This window comes from Ixodes scapularis, unplaced genomic scaffold, assembly GCF_016920785.2.
Source record: "Ixodes scapularis isolate PalLabHiFi unplaced genomic scaffold, ASM1692078v2 PGA_scaffold7__128_contigs__length_106722199, whole genome shotgun sequence".
Lineage (NCBI taxonomy): Eukaryota > Metazoa > Arthropoda > Arachnida > Ixodida > Ixodidae > Ixodes > Ixodes scapularis.
The window spans coordinates 58,355,475-58,361,403 of record NW_024609882.1 but is presented as its reverse complement, the minus strand read 5'-3'; positions in this window follow the sequence as shown (position 1 = coordinate 58,361,403).

Genomic DNA, 5,929 nt, shown 5'->3' with positions numbered 1-5,929 from the left:
AATGTCATGTAGTGTCCCCTTCTCTCGCCCGCATAAATATTGTTCTATTATGAAGGTAATCAGCTATCCAGCGATAAAGACGACCCCTGATACCAATCGTTCTAAGTCCTTCCAAAACCGCTGAATGAGTTATGTTGTCGAATGCACCCCGGACATCGAGAAACACGGCTATTGTTATTTTACCGCGAAGTTTTTGATCCTCGACGCTAGTAACTAGATCCATTACACTGTCGATGGAACTCCGTCCTTGTCTGAAGCCGGTCATTGTATCGGGGCATAATGACTTTGACTCTAGAAACCATTCTAGGCGTGAAAGAATCTTGCGCTCCATGCATTTTCCGATGCAACTCGTCAGTGCAATGGGCCTATAGGATTTCATATCAATGGGAGACTTGCCAATCTTGAGTACAGGCACTATGCAGGCAGTTTTCCACTCTTCTGGAACTTTGCCTGCGGACCTGGAAGCATTAAATATTTCTAAAAGGTACTGACAGCCTTTATGTCCAAAGTGTGCAAGCGTGCTACTAATAATTCCATCTGGTCCAGGTGAAGAAGAGCAGTTTAGTGACGCCAGAACTTGCTCCAGTTCCTGGGCGGTAAAGATATCATCCATCTCACTTGGATATCGGTCAGGTAAATGTGCAAGGTTTGCGTTTGCCGGACTGACGCTGGTCACTGCAGGCAAACTTACTAAAGAAGCACAGAAGTCTCCTGCAATTTCTAGAATTAACCTGCGCAAAAAGATTGCGAGGGCATTGAATGGTGTTCTTTGTTGCGGTGGAAATCGCAGGCCACGCGCGATGTGCCATAATCGCGTCAGAGGAGCACGAGGATCGAAAGAAGCACAAAGGCCTCTCCACTTTTTTCGACCTAGCTTGTCCAAGTGACGGCGGATATGTTTTAGAGTTCGACTATCAACCCGAATATCTTCAGGTAGCTTAGTGCGCCTTGCTCGCCGTTCTGCACGCCGCCGAATTGCACGGAGGCGTTCATACTCTGCATCTATGAATGCACGCGAAGAAGGAAGATGGACGGACCGCTTGGACTCAGTTACTGACTGCTGAAGGGTGGAAATTAACGCATCATATGTCCCATTGGTTTGTAACTTAGACTCCACGTTATCCTTAAAGCACGTCCAGTCAACGTACGAAACACAGTTGCGGTTGATTCCGGGCTGTATACCGGGTACTGTGATGTAGGTATACGTATGTGGTCGCTACCGTGGGTCTCAATGTCCGTAAACCAGGACGTCCGGGACACGAGGTCACAAGACATAAATGCGACGTCTAGACAGCTACTGGAACGTGTGCCAGGAACAAATGACGGTGTCCCGTCATTTAGTACGCAAAGTTCGTAATCATCCACTAATTCTAGTAGTTCCCTTCCACGGCGTGTTGTTCTCGCACTACCCCAAGCTGCATGATTTTTCGCTTGCTCCTCTTTCGTTAAAACGTCTCCTCTATAAAACCCTAGTTCGTCCTAAACTGGAATATGCAGCTTCTATCTGGAGCCCCGGTATCACCCTTGCATCAGCTGTCGAATCTATTCAGTATCGTTCTGCCCGTTTAATACTCTCGAACTATCATCGAACAGCCAGTGTAACTTCCATGAAATCGTCCCTCTCCTTACCTGATCTCTCTCTCCGAAGAAAAATATCTCGTCTATGTTTATTTCACAAGATTTATTACTCTAACCCCACTCTCCGTCAAGCATTGTTTTTAGAACCATCGTACATATCATCACGTGTAGACCATGACCTAAAGGTAGGGATCTCCATTGTAGCACATCCACTCTTAATGCTTCTTTTCTACCCAAACCTCCATTGGTTGGAATCGCCTTCCCGCAAATATAGTCCCAATAACTAACACTGTTGATTTTAAAAATGTTATTACCAACTTTTTAACAGATGATGCGTAGCGCGTGTTTTTTTGCTGTGTGTGTGTGTGTTTTTTTTGTATTTTTTGCCTCGTTCAACTATGTTACTTTTATGTGTCGACCGCCCACTCCCCTCTGTAATGCCTTCGGGCCCTGAGGGAATAATAAATGAAATCAAATGAAATGATGAGCATTAAAGTCACCCGTCACCAAAATTGGGGGAGGACACTGTCTGATGATAGAACTCAATTTGTCAACATCAAAAGAACATGAGAGAGCAACGTATGCGGCGATTACAGTGAGTGAATGTTTCCCCTTACTAACAGTGACGCTGACATACTCATTACTCTGTTGTGATGAAATTTTATGCGACACGTATGTCAGACCTTTTCGTTGAGCAATAAATACCCGACTAGTGCCAGAGTCTCGATTTGGTTGAAAAACTTGATATCCAGAAAGTGTGAAATCTGGCGGAACACGTGACTCGCTAACTGCTAAATTGGGAACTGATATTTGAAAATAAACTGCCTAAAGTCAGAAAGACGAGAATGTAGCTCTCTAGCATTCCACTGGAAGACTGTAGCTTGTTTTACATAATTCTCAAAAGAGAGAACATCAGTATATTAGACTGACACGAGCTCCCAATCAGTGCTACGATTGCAGACTCAAAAAACCAAAACTCCCTCAACTATGCTCTTAAAAGTGCACGATGGCAGTTGTGAAATGAAGTTTCGCACGACAGAAAAAAAACTAGACCTATTATGTCACTGACCGTCATCGTGCCGAAGGCAGGCGAGGTCGACTCCTGAATGGGGGAAGCACGAGTGGATGCGTCGCGATATGTGCGCTTGCCAGATTTGGATCGAGGTGTCTCAGGACTGCTTTGCGTCTGTGAGGCAGGCGGTGGCTCATTAGGAGGCGTGTTTTGTGACGCCACGTGCTTGGTCGAAGAAGTGTGCTTTGTCTTGTTCTTCCTCATCCGCAGCTGTTGCTGGAGAGGCGTCGGGTTTGCTTGATCTCGTGGTGGAAGAGGTTGGTAGGATTCCTGGGAGGGAGGGTCATCACTGATCGGAGGGGGCAACGGTGGTCCTCGCACAAAGATCTTGGTCTTTTTCAGAGCCGCCAGGCGAACTTTGCAATTGGAGTAGTCTGCTGGGTGCTCTCCACTGTAATTTGCGCACTTTACTGGTGCCTCGCCCAAGCAGTCCTTTGTCGAATGGGGTTCACCACATTTTTTTGCATTTTGTGCTTCCCTTGCAAAATTTCGCGATGTGCCCGAGTGCCTGACAATTGAAGCACCTGGGTGGAGCCTCAATGTTCTCGGCGACGTCATGCCGGGTGAACCCGAGGTTGACTTTCGACGGGCGTTCTGTGTTTAGACGAAACGTCAGAATCACTCGGTCTGACGCTTTTGCGGTGTCACCAGGTTTTCCACGTCGGCGGTAGAGGCGGCGGGCCGCGATGACACCTTCCGGCTACAGGAATTCTGCTAATTCAGTGTCCGTACGCCACAGGGGGACTCCCTTAAGCGCAGACCGCATGGCGTGTTTTTCGGCACGCGAAAACGCGACGCGCTATGAACGCTCGCGCGAAAGCTGACGCGGGGGCACCCGCATGCAGACAAAGCCAAGCACCGCCCGCCGCGCGTTATCAGCGTTGCCAGATAACAGAATTCTCAACCCGCGATGTAAATGTTGACGCAAATACTACAAAATGAGAATTAAATGAACGAATAAGTAAATAAAACGGGTTTGTGTGTCAAAAGAAAAACCTTTTCAATTTTTATATGGAAAATAAAAATGCTTTTGAACACTTTGAAATGTGCTGATTACGAAACAGCGTATACTGTGCAGGATCACGTGATAGTTCGACCAACCCTCATTGGGGGAGAGCCGCTTCGACGCCTCGGCGCTCGTCTTGTTCTGGGTCGGCTAGAAACCAACGCTCCCGCGAAAACGCGCGCCCGCGCGCAGGAAATGACGTCAGTTTGACGCCGACGCGCCTGAATCGCGAGCAAAAACGCACCATGCGGTCTGCGCTTGAATCATTCCGAAATTCTGGAGGTACGCACTTGGTATGGTGACTTGTATTGGAATATTCCCAAGGGTACGAACTTGCAAGAGTTTATTCACCGAAGCGACTTCTGCAACCTCAAGCAGGAGACCGCCCCTAGCTGTAAAGCAATGGCGTATAATGGGGCCACCCGCTGCGGTGTTGACTTCGGCGCTTAACATCAACGGGTTTTGCTGGTGGAGGTGCTGTGTCTCGCTGGTCGGGGTCAAAAACACCGGGACTCCCGTTGTTCGATGTCGACGGTGTTCTACAAGAATGAAACCTTTTAGGTCTCCCTCTGTGAACCCCTCCTCCATTTTGTCATTTTCTGCTGCCAGTATCTTGGCAGGTGTCGAGGACGATACAGCGGAATCGCCGCCCATGTCGCTCGGTCGTTTTCCCAGACCGGAGCGGCCAGACTGGGTATCTTGAGTGACATGATAGTTGTGGTCTTTGTCAGCAGGTCTCTGCTGCGAGCATGAAGGCTCTGTCGCTGATGCCAGGGGCGCTATGTTGCGCTCTTTGCACTCCCAGGAGACTTGGAAGAGGGAAGTGACGTCAACGACTAGAGCAAATGCAGATTGGAGGTTGACAGAAGAAAACAAAATCAACATCCAATCTGCATTTGCTGCTTTGTTGACGTCACTTCCCTCTCCCTAGTCTCCTGGGAGTGCAAAAAGCGCAACATAGCCCCCCTGTACGGGCGTACCGGGTTGAGATGTCATGCCGTGTCTTGGGTTACCACCACTGGAGGTAACCCGTACCGCGATGAGCTGCGGCCAAATCCTGGTAACGGGTGATTCTTCAGATGCCAGTCGCTTATGTATGTATGCAGGTCCAAAAAACAAAAGAATTGGGAGAGCAAAAACTAGCCGTGGCTTATTCTCTCGTCGTCATCGTCCTTTTTCTCTATTCATCTCGATTTTTCTCTTTTTTCTTTTTCTTTCGTCTTCCATCCCTTTGCCTTGTCTTTCCCCTTTTCTTCCTTGGCAACCTATTCCTTGGGGTCGAAGAAGGGGAAGTTTAAAATACAAATCAGTTCATAGTTCAGCGCTTTGTGAGTGTATTTTTTGTGTGTTTGGAGTAACTGACTACCTGTGCGCTGGTTCGTAATGGTGCCTTACCAACTCGCCCAATCTGCAGTATTAACAGGTTTCATTCCTACGGCACTGTTTACTGCAAGGCCGGCCAATTTGCGACTAATTATACCATTTCTATTAGATGCAAGAATATAAAGCTTTCCACGCTGGAATGTGGGTCTTTGTCTACATCGACGCATCTACCCATCGTTAAAGGGGCTGTGCAATGACATTGGGTGGGAATATTTCCTAGTTTACACCAGCTTCCTGGCACTAGTGGGACCCAAAAATACTCGAACGCAACACCACTGACCAAGACGCGTCTTCGTTGCAGCGGAATTCAAAGGATGAAAGCGGAGCTTTTCTTTCAGTCTCTCCTTCCAAAGCCGCCTTTTGCTCCTACGCGAAATTTGATGACGGAGCTGTGGTGACAATGGCAACTGTACGATCCCCGGGAATGCGTCATCGAGCTTTACGATCCCAGCTCCGACGATATTTAAATGCTGCTCATACAGTGGACGCGAAGACTGCGTACGCATTCGATCTGGGCTCGCGACAATCGATGCCTCAACATGCATCCGGGTAGTGGCCCGTGTCCAATCGCTGCAACGACGACAATAGCCGAGCCCTAACAATGTCTGCAACTCAGCGCGTGTCCTGTGCTTTGCCAACCCCAGCGCGTGGCTATGGTCAACATTGGCGGCATATAATTGGCTCCAGATCAGGTGGCCGCTTGTTCTGGCTGCGAGTTGAGGGTTGGACTGTGCTCGTTTTTCTTTAATTTTTTTTCTCTGGAACTTCTATTGCGTGGGGTTAAAAACAAAGGCGTGTTTCATAGGTAATTAATGTCAGGTATCCGTTTTAAGTGATATTTGCGCAAAGTACAACAAATTGTTGCATCGCCCCTTTAACGTCCCTGTACT